At 38.8% G+C, this 15992-nt stretch overlaps 1 protein-coding gene across 1 annotated transcript in view; it reads left to right on the top strand.

Moving 5' to 3' along the window:
• The first annotated feature begins 2672 nt into the window (after positions 1–2672).
• The window catches only part of LOC133457418 (guanine nucleotide-binding protein G(I)/G(S)/G(T) subunit beta-1-like), a 40146-nt gene continuing 26826 nt past the window's right edge, over positions 2673–15992 (top strand). Inside the window, exon 1 of the mRNA XM_061736678.1 lies at positions 2673–3040. The gene's annotated coding sequence lies outside the window, so the exon portion shown is untranslated. The remainder of the gene's footprint in view (positions 3041–15992) is intronic.

Raw genomic sequence — 15992 nt, 5'->3', positions numbered from 1 at the left:
TAGTGTTTTCCAACATCACTTTATTTCTGTGGAAGAGTGAGACTTTGTGCATAATTATACTTTAGCGCTTGAGTGAGAATCTAACACATGCCAACTGTTACTAACGTCATATACGTCTCAAACTAATCTACCGTAAACATGACTGGCAGTGCAAGGTGTGGATGTGAAAAGACAAACAGCAAACACAACAAGACTCTCGGGAGCATTCCTCTTACAAGCCAAAGCTGCTTTTGTCTTTCCCCAACGTGCTGAGCCCAGGCACACTTTGCTGTCTCAGAGGACAACAAAGTGTTCCACGTCTCCAAGTAACGCCTTAACCCTCTGAGCATTAGGTCGTCCTCCGAGCACTCTACCTAGACGACTGATGATAATGATCAAGTCATCTCTGCTGCTGTGATGCTGCACCCTCAAATAAACCACACAGGATATAAATCCCTGCTGATTTCTTTGCATGAACTACAGCACAAAGACATTAGTCCCTGACACATAAAAGTATCGCAGAGATAAAATTCAGTAATTTAATAAGAATTTCCAATGGCAACCTTGACTGAGAATCTGAGTGATTCATATTATCACTGTATTATGGATTGATCAGTTATACGTCATTTTGTTTTGCAGTAAATTATGTGATAAATAAAGAGGCTATGTAACTTACTGTAAGTGTTCCTGAGGCAGAACTGGTTTAGTCAAACTCTGTCTGCCAGCTCATATTCATCTGGTTTGAATTGCAAATGAAACCGTGTTACTGCTTCAGAGGTGGCCGTTATTGCACCAATATTTTCATAACATAAACTCAAAAAACAAACCCACTGACACTGAGAAATTTCCAATAAACATGACAGTATCCACCAGCCATTCTCTTAACTGTTTATTTTTAACATTGTAGACTTAAAAATTGTTTTTTATTTAGTATTCCTGTTAACTATCAGTCTTTGTGATAGACTTTAATAACTTGGGGTTATTTTAATATATATGTTGTTCTGTATTTCTGTTAAGCTTTTCAGCTGTCCATTTCACGTCACACATTATTGTTAAAAGTTGTATTAGTAGTCATAAATATCTTAACCACGCACCTATATCTTGTAAACAGTTTCTTCACTCGTACTTACAATGCAATATGTTTCATATGGAGGTCAGTTTTATGAATAAATATATAATTTACTAAATCAAATAAAGAAAAACAAAAGTTTCATCTTATCAAGTTAATTTCGTTGTACTATAATTTCTCTCTAAAGCTTTAGGAAACAGGAGGGACTCGCCATGATTTTTAACCAGGTGCTGTCAGCTGTCTGAAAATTAGTTAAGTCCAGGAAAATGCTCATTATCCAGTTGTGTTTAGTTCGAAATTCTTATAAGGACACATTTGAACAAGTTTAAAAGCATATTTTCACAGGTAATGGGGCTAGATGTGTTCGTCTTCCCAAAGATGGCAGCATTTCCTGGTGTGTTTTTTTTATTTTTTTATTAGCAACATTGAACAAGTTTACAAACAGTAATGGTACAATGTAGAAAGCACGTAGGTAGGCAACAGACAGTACACAAAGTAAGATAGAGTGAAAGGAAATATGGAAATTAAATGATGAAATTAAATAATACAAATTAAAAGAAAATAAATTAAAAGAAAAGACAGTATTATTCTTCTCCATACACCTTAAAGATGAAAAATAGTGACATAGCTCCTTATGAAAGATATAACAGTTTGGTTTTACTTCCATTAATCTATTTTAAACTTCCCAAGAATGATTATCGTGTTAATTGCAAAATCATGTGTTGGGTCTTTCACAAGTATTCCAAATAAAACATTTTCTTTTGTTAGATTAGAGAAATTTGACAAATTTAAGGACAAATATTCCCAGAAAGGGTTAGAAAATGCATAATCATAAAAATAAATGTTTCAATAAAGAACAGTTAATTTCCTGATGTTTTTTTATTTGCAACATTGAACAAGTTTAAAAACAGTAATGGCACAATGTAGATAGCACATAGGTAGCCAACAGACAATACACAAAGTAAGATAGAGTGAAAGAAAATATGGAAATTAAATGATACAAAAAGAAAATAAATTAAAAGAAAAGACAGCATTCTTCTTCTCCTTAAAGATGAAAAATAGTGACATAGCTCCTTATGAAAGATATAACAGTTTGGTTTTACTTTCATGAATCTATTTTTATGTATAAAAATCTTCCCAAGAATGATTATCGTGTTAATTGCCATATCATATGTTGGGTCAAAGGAAATATGGAAATTAAATGATGAAATTAAAAGAAAATAAATTTAAAAAAAATTATTCTCCATACACTTTAAAGATGAAAAATAGTGATATACCTCCTTGTGAAAGACATAACAGTTTGGTTTTACTTTCATGAATCAATTTTTATGTATAAAAAACTTCCCAAGACTGCCAAAACATGAGTTGGATCTTTCAAACAACCAAACAAAACACTTTCTTTTGTTAGATAAGAGAAAATTGGCAACTTTTCTCTAATATTTCTTCCAAAAAAGCATTAGAAAAATGTACAATAATAATATAAGTGTAGTTTCAATGAAGACCAGTCCATTTCCTGGTTAATGCTGAAGTGGTCGCTGACCCTCCGCCGCTGCGCCGTGACGTTGCCGCCGCCGATACGTGGGGTTTCCCAGCGCCGAGTGCAGGGGTTTACCGCGCCCATCTCTGCTGTTTGATGGCCGGAGGAAGAAGCGACTGAGATCCCGGCGCGAAGGAGCAACCAGCGGGACGACGACGACGACGTACGACGGTGGCAAAGACGAGAAAAAGGGGGGACTTTTTTTTTTTTTTTTAATTTCCCCACTTTAAACTTGGAATTAACGTCGGGGAGAGCTCGCCAGCAGGAACCCTCCGCACGCCGTGTCTGGGTGAACAGCAGCCCCGTCTCTGCGCCTCCGTGCCCGGTGTGTGTGTGTCCGTCCCCCCCCCCTCATCCCCTCGGCGGGTCGGGGAGTGCCGCTCCTTAGTGGCCAAAACTACACAAATCCGAGGAAAAAAAGACAGTTTACACACTGTACTTCCATATTAAAGCGGGTAAGAAAGCGTGGTTGATGTTTGAACATTTCAGGAAATGCATTAAAGTGTCTGAACAACTGAACTGGCCTTTTGGAGCTCGAAGTAAAAGGGTTAAAAACTGGACTCCTCTGCTTTGGTATTTACTGTTGCTTGCTTGCCAAGTCTGTGGGCAAAGTTAACTTATTGTCTTTTAATCCAAGTGGGCATTTTAAAGCAGGAGATGGGCTCTTGCCTAGTAAGTTGGATAGTTTAATTAGCAGGTTTGTTTGACACCTCCATTACTGCCTCCCTCAAACTGTTATCAGAACAACAACACATTACATAAATAGTGTTTCAGCTTAAAAAAGAAAAAAAGCTACAATCTAATCATCAGCATTTTCATTTGTACAGTTAATCTGTGCTTTTCACACATAACAATCGAGAAAAGGGCTGCCAGAGCCATAGTTTTTGTTTTTATCATTATTTTATTATTTTTTAAAGACTACATTACTAAAACAAACACGAATTTGGTGGTTTTTGTCAGGGTTAACTTTTCATTTCACTAGCATCAGGGTTTGACAACGAAGGAAGTCTAAAGCCTGATTTATGGTTCCACGTTAAATCGACGCAGAGCCTACCGCGTAGGATGCGCGTCGCCGCGTAACCTACGCCGTAACCCTACGGCGTATGCTCTGCGTCGATTTAACGCGGAACCATAATTCAGGCTTTAAAAAATGGCTACTTGGCCAACATTGCCACCCCCACCCCCCCCTTACTGCTCCATAGCCCGGCCGTGCAAGTCACCAGCGCCGGCCACAGCCTGGGACTCCTGCATGTGTGCGTTTACATCAACCCTACGGTTTCTGCAAGCTTAGGAGACCTGGATGTGCTCATTTTGAGCAGAACAGGCCACAGCCATGCTCGTAACTCATCGAAAATGAAACGAGGGTTTTGCTTCACACTTTCACACCAGCCTTTTTATGCACAACTTATGCACACGGTGGTGTTTTCGTCTAGATTGTATTTACTTAATCAAAACGACAGCAAAACCATCCTTCAACATGGCTCCTGTGTTTCATGCATGCATGTATGTTCACAATGCTAGTTTGGTCTGCAGCCAGCTATCCAATAATGCTTAAAAAAAGGGTATTTTGTTACAAAAAGGGAGGTTTTATAATGCACAACTGCAGTTTTACGCAGCCTGGAGGTTGCCATGAAAAATGACAAATGAAAAGCTGTGCTGACCTGCAAGAGGGAATAGCCATCTTAGTTTCAAGAGTGTTAAACCCAGCCGCCCGGTTTACGAACTGTGATCGACCCTAATTTGAACCTCTTCTTCTTTTAATGATGTAAAAACGAGATTGTCTTAATTGGATTCTGGCAATCTGTTTATCTCGATCACGGGTCCGGTGCAGGGCAGGTTGTTAGCGGCTACAGCGAGCATGCCTCGCCGGGGGACGAGGCACGCGTGATCCGCGATGAAACCCGGGGGTCCTGGCCGCCACGAAGCACCCAGGACTATTAATTTATGCATTAAAATGAAGAAATAGTTTGAATGCTTTTGTGTTGGGTGTTTTGAGAGCTGTCTTAGCGGCGCACAGCCACAGCAAAGCGCCGAGGCCACATACGTGAAGCCTGCAGCTTTCACGAAGTTACTAACCGGCTTTGAGAGCGATCTAAATGCATATACTGACCACCAAGTTGTTTCTGCAGATTGTTAGTGTTTCTTAAAAAGAGCTATAGGCTTTTAGTGGGTTACAAAGATGAATTGAATCCGCCAGCGAGCCCCCTCCCTCCGCCTCCCCGAATGAATGGGTTCCTGTATTCAGGGCCCGAGCAGCTGCAATGAACAAGATGGCGTTCAAAGCCTTTTTCCTCCCCGCTTTTTCTCAGACAGAGAGAGGCAGCTGCCGAGCATCGGATAAGTTCAGGCTTGGCATGCTACGTCTTTTTTGACTATTCCAATTAAAAGAAAACGTAGTTAAAGATACGTCTCTTAGGGTCGGTTGGATTTCTTGTGGGATTAATTCGGTACTTACACCTCAGATGTAGGACAACATGGTGGGGAAGGGGTGTTGGACAGCTCGACTATGAACCTTAATTTAAGGGAGCACAGCTACAGTAAATGTTTGTATGATTATATGCAGGAAGAAACTTCAAATGCTGGTAAATAACTTGTTTAAAAAAAAAATAACAGTAAATCAGGCAATCTCTTAAGCATTTTTATGTGACATAGAACTTCAGAATCAGAATACTTTATTGTCAGTGTACCTGGGTACTGTGAGATTTGAAGCAGCATCACCTCTCCAGTGCAAGACAAATAGCAGTAGTGCAAACAATAAGAAATATAAGTAATATAAAAAAGGTTAAGGTGCATTTGAATCGTGTTTTTTTTTTTTTTTTGTTTGTTTTTTTTACAGATGACAGTATATACATATGTAGGAATATTGCACAGAGTCCGGGAGAAGTATTGCACAGTTAAAAAAGACAGTAACGAGGATAATTCACAAGTTGTTAGGGTGATTATGGCTTCAATGAAATGTGTGTGTGTCGGTGTGTGTATGCATGTTTTTTTGTTTTATTTATTTATATGTATGTATGTATGTATGTATGTGTGTGTATACATACATACGTGTGTGTGTGTGTGTGTGTGTGTGTGTGTGTGTGTGTGTGTGTGTGTGTGTGTGTGTGTGTGTGTGTGTGTGTGTGTGTGTGTGTGTGTGTGTGTGTGTGTGTGTGTGTGTGTGTGTGTGTGTATATGTATATCCTGTGTGTGTGTATGTATATATATGTATGTATGTATATATATATATATATATATATATATATATATATATATATGAAACACGCATCCACAGAATTTAAAGGTTCCCTGAATCAAAATACAGAATAGTTTCTCATTGGTAGGGGTAAACAATTGGTTTCTCAAAGCACAACATGTAAATAAATGTAGCATTCGCTCATTTACTAGTTCCAAAACATACATTGCACCCACGTCTGTTGGGTTTAAATTTGTATATCTGCACTAACTGTGAATACCATGGATCTGTTTACAGTTTGTCGTCTGACGCAGGTTCAAACACCTTTCTGTGGTCATCTGCTATCAATTGCAACATTTTACTACCACATATTGTTTCAATTATGTTTCAGTTTCACAATATAAAATTAAATTGATTTATTAGATCATTGATTTGTGTATCAAGTGACCCAACACATAAGTGTTATGACTTCATAATCCACTGCAAATTAGAGGTGAATATTTAGTCTCCACTCAGTTTTTTTTCTTTTTAATGATGAAATGTTGCTTCGAGATCAATTTTCATGCAGCACACGTTAAAAAACATGCAGTCACTAAACTTAACATAAAACATTACTCTGTTTACTGATGATTTAACTCGTGTGACCGGGATGTCACCTAGAATTTGTCCTCCCTCCTCCCGTGGATGGTTTTTCTCCAACCATCATATATGTCCTGCTTATTCCTATTCAGCGTCGTGGAGATACGCTGGAGCCTATCTCCGGTTTCCTTGGGGTGAAAGGCCAGGGTACACCTTGGACAGTCTGTTGCACGGCCACATGTAGACAAACAACTAGATGATGTTTATTATTGTGTATAGTGTACATACAGACACACACTGACCATTTGAGTAAACGTAAGTAATGACATCATCCGAGTGCCATTTAAGAAAAAGAAAACAGACCCAGAGTTTTTACACAGCAGTGCAGTTTGCATTATGGGTGTGTCCACGAGATAATGACCAAGTGTTTAAAGCCAGAATAAATAGCCATATGCGCATGGTGTGAGTTTTTGTGTTTGAGTAAGGATTTCAATCCCATTGCCTATTTATAATCTGGAAATGCAGGATATGAATGGGATTAAACTCACTCACTGGGTTTCTCTCTAGGATTATGCGGTTTTGATCAGTGATAGTGCTGTTTTCTCCTCACCTCTAACATGATCCTTTTTTTTTTTTTAACTGAACATTTGCTGTTATAAGTCGTTAAGTGTTGAGATTCAAAGTAGACAAAGTAAATGAGAAACTAACGCATAACAAAACATAATTTGTAATGACATTCATCCTGTACAGCCACAGGTTTAGTAAAATCGGAAAAACATTTTTCTGTACTGTGTAGTATCTAACCAGTTAAGTTGTCTTATAATCCCCACTTAGTACTTCATAGGAGCATAGATGTTATGTCAGCATGTCAGTTATGTCAGCATCTGGTTTTTACAGCACCTGACTGATATAAAAGGCTGTACTGAGATTGCACTATTTTTCGTCAGACAGTTATCTGTTTAAATCACTTTTTAAATGTGGATAAAAACCATGTGTTCTTTAAAGGGTATGTATTTGGATGTTTGAGGTGGTATTCATTCTTATTCAGAACATGGCTATAACACAACCCTGTCACTTTGTTTCAGGCTGTCTATGTCTGAAAAATCACCATCAGATTAGAGGGGGAACTTCTACATCGGAGAACCAGCTCACAGTACAATTATCTGGCCAACCCATTTTTATCTCCACCCACAACCTCAAATCATACTGCATTAGCTGTACCTTTTTATAACCGGGAAGTTGAAAGGCTTTTACTCTCTTTTGTTTGCTTTTAAAAACAAATGATCAGAAGTTGAAGAGTTCACCTAAGAAAGAGATGAGCTAATAATGCTTTAAGAGTACCTTGTCTGTTTTTATATCCCGTCTAGGAAGACACGCTTTCATGGACAGATGTAGAGCAGTAGTTGTGAACATGCTTAGTGGGAGGAACTTGAAAACCCTCTGGGATCTTATAGCCGGTACCGGAGAACGTCGCCTTTCCCGTTGGTAACCATTTCTTGCCGAGCTAGCTTTGGTCTGGAGTTCCCAGCTGCAGTGAACATGCATCGTTGGTTTAACATGAATCCATCCAAACCTCCCTGTATAAAGCCTGAATTGTGGTTCTGCGTTATCCCTACGCCGTAGGGTACGCGGGAAGCTCTCCGTAGCCTACGCTGTAGCCTGACGTGCACCTCCCAAAAAATGTAACTACGCGTCGCAGCGTCGGCGACGCAGACGAGAGGGCTGTGATTGGTTTGCTTGGTAGCAACGCATTTCCGCTTCCGGTTCGTGAAGCAGTCGTGAACTTTCAGCGCTCTTTTCTTCTTGTGTGTGGGTTTGTGTGTGTTTTTGTTTGTTTTTTTGCACAATAGTTGTCCTTATCTCTTTGATTCACTGTGACCAGAAAAGCCGGAAGCTAAACAAAGTATCAACTAGCGCTCGGGGGTACTGCACCGCGGCGAAATGGAGTTACGGAGAAGTCCCAAGGGTTCACGACGGCGTCACGGCAACGGCGTAGGCTCTGCGTTGGTTTGACGCAGAACCATAATTCAGGCTTAAATGGCGAAGAGACCCCTAAATCACCTTGGATATGTTTTAGTCTTTATTTAAAGGGGACCTATTATGGCATCTAATACCTATTTTAAACAGGCCCTGAATGTCTTAAAAACAAGCTTTTGATTGTTTTTGCTAAATAAATTAGAAATTCAGCCTCTGAGCCATGTCTTTATCATCCCATTCTCTAACCTCATTATCTATGCAGGATTCTGAGTGAGCGGGGAGGCTATGATAATGAGGCTCTGTGCTGATTGGCTGCCTGAATGATGCGATACACCGCTACGAAAAAATGGCGGAAGCTCCGGCCGGCGGAGTTAGTTGTGGGTGTGGTAAATCGTGCCCGTCGTTACGTAACGAAAGGGAGCAGAATCTGAACAGCTTGTAGAAGCCGCATCACACTGGATGGCTCATCCAGGCGACTGTACAGACACTGCAGAATTTGGTTGCTTTCCTCCTTCTCTGAGTTCGCAGGCTGAGGGGAGACCACTTTATATATGTTAAAGCAAGAAAAAACGTGTTTTTCATAATAGGTCCCCTTTAAGGGTGGCGGACCAGACAGTCAAAGTATATTGGCATTGCCACACAGGGAATCCATACAATCATGGCCCACCGTGCAACTCGGGGGAGAACCCTTAGAAACCTTAAGTTTATCGAAGAAAGAATTACCTAGTACATGTTTTTATTAAGTAGGCCGAGTGTTTTGCCTCTTTATTTCACATTTTTCGTAAGATCAATGAGACATTTAACCTGTTGAGTAGTGGTTCTTGTTTTAAATATTTGAATGTATAAATGGAAAAGGGAAATCAAAATAATATTCCCCTTGCCTTTTCTTTTTTCAAACTACAAAAATCCTGTCTGAAGGTCAAAATGATGATGTGATCCAAATCATGAGTTATGTGACCCTTTGCAGTCCTCCTATGTATTAATTACCATTATCATTCTGCATGGTTTTATACTTGGGCAATATAACTTGACCACAGGGAAAATAAGAACAGGCACTGACAATTTCCCCAAACATAATCGGGTGGTCTTCCCAGATATGTTAATAACTGCCAAAATGAGTTGAAAACCCCTTCACATATTTTGTTTTTTACAATCCAAAATAGAAAAACCTGTTCAACTGCAGAAGGAAATGGAGCAATTTGATTCATACCCTATCTGGAGTATTGCACACATGTCGATAGAGACGCTAAGAATACATTCGGTGGCTGCTTATCCGGACGAGTGAGCCCTGAACCGGTCGTTGTTGGCACCAAGACCTGGCTATGAAGTGGGCCCAAAAATAAAGAGATGCCAGCGAGGCTGTCCGAGGTAGACGAGTGTTCGTCAGTTCAGGTCTTTGGCTACCACTGACCTGTACATTTTACATGTTTCCCGGTGTCAGCACATCCGGCTCAAATGACTGGGTCATTAACAAACTGGTGCAGACTTTCCTCACTTTAAATCAGGCTCGATGAAGCAGGGAGATGTCTAAAACAGGCGGGACAGTGGTAGCAGAGGACCACATGTGAGAGACACTGAATCAGAGGAAATGCAATCATAGCCTTGTTCTTAAACATAAGATTGATGTTATGATTCAGATGTTATCATGAATTGGATTATTTTAACGTTGGTGATGACAGGAGGATAGTCTGATTGTCATGAAACACTTAATGTCTCTTGACAACGTTCCAACATTTACACCAATTCTAAGCCTCGTCCCTCAAAACATGCTGCATTGCTCAAGGTTTTCCTTTGCCTCCTCCAAGTATTTCTTTTTCAGCCATCTTGGTCTGCATGGACTCAGCCAGAGTTGTCATGCCGGGCTATATGTTAACTGCTTGTTTTGCCAGTAGTAGTGGTTTGTATAGAGGCTGACAATCTTGTAGCAGAACAAAAAACATTTATAAAACAATTGTCATTCAGGTAATTCACAAAATCGAAATTTTGACGTGTTGTTTTCACACAGTCCATTTGGTCATGACTTCATTAACTTGAATCTGCCATATCAACCTTTTTGATACGGAATCATAGTTATTATATTAAAAGCAAAAACTACTTTTTGAAATAAGTGTAACATAGAAATTTTTCTTACTTCACCAACAGGGAAGAAGATTCACAATAAAGTTGAGGGAAACATGCCTTTGTGCTGAATATTTACTTAGCTTTTAATTGCTTATTTTGATCGAAATTGCAGGACAATTTTGTATTACTGCACCAATACATTTAAAAATAGAAATGTATTAATATTCAGTGTTTTAGGGAGCACTACCTTTTTTTTTTTTTTTTATTATTAAGTAACCACTTCTCAAGTCAATGTGGCCCACAACAAAAGTGGTTGGCCCGCTTGGTAATATTGTATTTTCCTTCTATGTATTTCTTTGAGCTATGTCTTTTTGGTTCTTCATTTCAACATTTATCACCCCAACACACTTAAGATATGCTTCATTTGTTTCATTGCTATGTCTGATGTACAGAAAAGAATTAAACAAAAGAAATCTCAGCACAGTAAGCTATAGCGCTGCAGAAAAGAACCCATACAGCTACCTAGCAAACAAACAAAAACTACGATGAACAAGCTTAAATGCCAAGTACAGGGTAGGTCTCGTACAGAGGCTACATGCATAGTTGCTATATAGAAACATAAGTTATACTTCCTTTTTTTTTTTCTTTTACCCACTTGTACTATTTGTATACAATCTTGTTAATTATGTACTTGCCAATTTTATACCAGTTGCTTGGTGGAAATTTGCCTCAATTTTCCAATTTGCTTCCCCAGTGACATAATACTGATAACTGTAATATTTTGTCCGCATGGTGTAAAAAATCATTTAGACAGCAAAAGAAACTGAAATGTGGAAATTCAGTACATCCAAATGTGTTGCAAAGGAAAACCCTGAATGTAGCTGGACTACAGACAACTACATTTTTAGTTGATTGTTGGAAAAAGCAGGTACGAAACTGTTTTTCCTGTTTAAAAAAAAAAAGTCTTCTTTATTTTATGAATACGGTGTAGATGGGATAAATAGTACTTTTACCCTGAAGTTACCCAAACTTTTGATGCTTTCGGTCTTTTTCTAGAATTCGCCATACTCGATTCATATACGGGAAGGATCCTGGTTCTTCCTGTTTGACCAATAGTAGAGGAGCTGGACCCAGAAGGGCAGCCGCCCTCTTTTGCATAATGAGGCAGAAATGCAAGTAAAAAGAAGAGATGAGGGAATGTAAAAACAAGGAATGCACGTATAAGGAAAAGTAAAAACTAAATATGTATATTTCTGCTTTTATTTTTAATGTCGGTTTTGGTCCCCCATAAATATATTTTGTGAAAACTGTTTATGGCTTTCCTGAGTGTGTTTTTATTAAGATTTAAATTTTACCAGGTTAGTCCCATTAGATCAAAGATCTCTTTTACAAGGAAGCCCTGGCCAAGAGGGCAGCAGCAGATTTACATGTATAAAACACAAACATTAATATAAAGACTTGCTCACATAAAAAAAACTTACACAGAGACAAGGGAGACTGCAATGATGCCACCAAACCTTTGAACAAGTCTGTAGCTGAAGTTCAGATTGTAATTTATTTCAAGCATTAGGTGCTGGAAATTGAAATCCTTTTTTGTTTGGTGCAGTTTGTATTTTAAGAATGACAAATTGAGGAATATCTGTAGATCAGAGATCGTGAAGGCAAAATTTCCTTGTTGAGGGACGAGACAAATAGGAATGAGTGATGCCTAGAATGGTTTCGTAAATAAATGATTAACACATGCGGAGTAAGTAAGAAGTCCTGTTTTAGCTACATTGAAAAAAATAAATGTCGGATTTGAAATGCAGCTTAGCATCAATTATCTTTGAGCCGAACATATTTTGATATGTGCAATTCTATTTGCCGTGATATTCAGTTTGAAGTCTGCAGCCTGTTTTGAGCAGTTTGATATGGAGTTGTAAAAGCAAAAGATAGTTGACGAGAGCAGTCAACCAGTTTGGACCGAGAATGAAGATGTTCTCAAGTATAACATTTAGTGCAAATGAGTCTGAATGGTGACTGTTATTTTATTGGATTTAAACTCTTTGTTTAAACATCCACATTTTCTCTTTCTCCATGTAACAAATGGCCAAATAGTTTTTAAATAGTTTCGTAAAAAAAACAAACGTTTAACTTGTGTGAAAGAGAGTTGGTCCAGCTGTTTTTCCTTATTGTACAACTGTTCAGCCTAATTTATACTTCTGAGTACCAGAAACGTATGTGGGCTGTGCATGTCGACTCTGGCTTTTATACTTCTACGTTATTGTTGGCATTGCTCTGTATTCAGACCACCAACTGCAAGATGACGGTGTAGGTTGTTTTTCTGTAGCATGGTGTGTCACTAGGTGCATTTCCAGTACCCCTAGATTTGTGCAAAACCAAATACTAAAAGAAACCCTGTATTGGAAATGGTACTAATCAATCAAATAAACCTTTTTGTGTTTTCAGGAGCAGTTTATTTTTTTATAGGCAATCTGATAATCCAGTTTATCGCAAAAGTGTAATGGGAATGCTTTTGCGCATTTCCCCATCTCTGGCAGTTGTGGATGTGACGTAGCCAGCCTTTATCGAATTTGATTTTTGATTTGATTTTCTTTTGCTCAAAAGTGTAATGGAAAAGAGGCTACAGTGCTGAGGTTCCCTTTGTGTCATTCCTGTATGTAGTTCACTCATAACAACCGAGCAAATTAAATATATATTACACGGGTTAGAGCTGATAAATGTTGGGCATCGGTCATTTTTATAAACATTGCAGCAAACTATTGTTATACTCCACTTGAAAACAACAAAGAAGAAAAAGTGGGAGGAAATTTGAAAATGAGGAAGACAATGCGTAGTTAGATTTGGAGAGGGAGGTTCATGTCATTGGCTACACCGTTGGGTTTACATCTACGTTGTACCTGCAGCGTAGTTTTGGCGCAGAAGTATGAATTGGCTTTAAGCCTGAATTATGGTTCTGCGTCAAATCGACACCGTGCACACGCCGTCGCCGTGACGCCGTCGTGAACCCTTCGGACTTCTCCGTCACTCCATTTCGCCACGGTGCAGTACCTCCCGTGACCGCTAATTCGCGATCTTTTCCTGAATGGTTTATCCAACTTTTTCCGGTCACAGTGAATCAAAGAGATAAGCACAACTATTGTGCACAAAAAACAAACCAAAAAAATCACACATACACGAAGAAAAGAGCGCTGAAAGTTCACGACTGCTTCAAACCAGAAAGCGGAAATGCGTTGCTACCAAGCAAACCAATCACAGCCCTCTCGTCTGCGTTTGGTCTGCGTCGCCTCGACACGTAGTTACAATTTTTGGGAGGTACGCGTCAGGGACAGCGTGTGGTGTGCGTCGACGCGTACCCTACGGCGTAGGCACGGCGTCGTTTTGACGCAGAACCATAACTCAGCCTTTAGTGGTATCTTCTGTGTTCCAGTCAAAATTATACTAATCTCAATGTCATTCTGATCAGAAACTGTTCTACACATAACCCAGGGTCCATGTTAGTCATCCCTTCATGTTTTAGTGGACATTTTGGTTTTCTGGGACGTGGTTCAGTGACTGCATCGTAGTCCTCCAAGCACTGAAGGGTTAAATGCACCACTGCAGGCAACGGAATTGGATTCAATCAAGGATGTGTTTGGCATATTTGATATGCTGGTTTTAGTATTTAAAAAAAAAAAAAAAAGGTCTAAATTAAACTAGTTAAAAACTGTTTGTTTATTTACAGGAAGTGTTGTTATGCATTGCATGTTACCACTTGCCTAATGGTATTGTTTTGAATAGTCAAAGTAGGTGGCATCAGGACCTGCTTGCAGCTCTACAGTTTATCACAAGCCATGGCAGTAGTTTGCATGTGCGTTTCAGGGAGAGGTTATGCTTTGAATAGTTACTGTTTCATTGTGTATTTACATTTGAATGCCACAGTGAAAATGTGACCAAACCTGAATGCTGAGATGACGGTAAAAGATGGAGGGTAAAAGTGAGTTTTCTTCCTCTTTAAAACAGGACAGGCCGCAATCACTTGTGCAAAAGAGAGGGGTAGCTGTCATGTGACTGTTCACACACTAATGTTCCTCTCTGGGAGGCTTGGGGGGAGATGATTTACTAATGCAATCAAAGGAGTTTATTTTGTGTTTTAAATAAAGTCATGCATTTAGCTTTGGGCTAGCCTGACCTCTCCTTACTTTTTTCTTTTCTTTTTTTAATCTAACTCATTCGTTTCCCGGTATGAAAAGATAGCAGCTCTCTCAAACACAAAACATACCTTTGTCAAAGTATGTGGCCTTTTTTTCTTTTTCAGCATAGATTTCTTAACTCCTTTTCAATGTCATTTGCAGAAAATCACTCAACATAACCAAAAGCGAGTAAAATATCTGAGCCTTGTGTACAGGATTTTTCTTGTGATGGTCATCATGAATGTATTCAAATTAATGTTAAAGTGAATTATACTGTCAGACATTTTGCCCGGTGGGAGCTGGTTACACTGCAGAGGGCCTGTTACTTTTTTGAAGAATCTCAGAGCCTACAGTATTGGAAGTTTTTCTAGTCACTTCAGAAAATGTAATATAAATATTTTGTTACCTGTATCAACACAGTCTTTACCATACTGATCCCTACTTTTAGATAATTCACACATCCCCTAGTTCAAGAAAACATTTAACCAATTTAAGCTTTCGTTTGCTGTGTATGGAGATCAGCTGATGAAGGAAGTTGTATTTGTGTCATGCATGCAGCATGGCCTGTAAAATGATTATCAAAAACAGACACATCACCACTTCTGATCTTTGGAAATTCGGTTTTACGTATTGTTCTATTAATCCAAAGCATATCAGTAAAGTATATAATTGTTCTGGTTTATCCATTGTTTGTACGAATTGTGTACCTAAAGTGAATGCAACATCATGATCAGAAGTGTGTCAGCTTCTGTATGCTTGTTCGTAGCCCCAGGATTATGCTCCACTTTGAGTGGAACAAACTGGGTTATAAGGCCCAAGGCTATTCATTTTTAGTTCAGCCATTTTTCTTTTTAAAACGCGTATTGTATATAGAGACCCCGCCTCCCAAAATATGTTATGTACATATGCTGTCTTATTTATTTATTTATATGCTTACATACACACAGTATGTGCTTCTGTGTATGTGTATGCATATATATTGTGTGTGTGAAACAAACACCAACAATTCTGTTCAAAACAATTAATCAAAGCACAAATCACTTGCTTGTAGATTGGCAAATTTGACAGTTTGATGTTTTTCGTTGGCTTTAAGAAGTCCTCCCCCGCCCAAATTTCATATGGTCAACGTAGGTGTACAAAAATATTAAAATCATTTTTTTTAAGGCACTTAAATGGCTCGGCAGCACAACAGTTATGTTTAGTCTAGGGATGTCCCGATCAGGTTTTTTTGCCCCCGAGTCCGAGTCCTTTGATTTTGAGGACTTGCCGATACCGAGTCCTGATCCGATACTTTTATAAAACAATAAAAAATGAAGAAGAGAAAAGAAAATTATGCAGGATGACCCTTTTTATTATATTTTAACATGTGTACTGTAAACTGAGCACATAGGAGGTAGGCAGCTTGAACATTCTTAAGTCTGTATAAAAAAAATTTCTTTTCTT

The sequence above is a fragment of the Cololabis saira genome, chromosome 12 (genome assembly GCF_033807715.1).
Source record: "Cololabis saira isolate AMF1-May2022 chromosome 12, fColSai1.1, whole genome shotgun sequence".
Taxonomy (NCBI): Eukaryota; Metazoa; Chordata; class Actinopteri; order Beloniformes; family Belonidae; genus Cololabis; species Cololabis saira.
The sequence above is the reverse complement of the archived record's forward strand: the minus strand, read 5'-3'. Positions and strand labels throughout refer to the sequence as shown.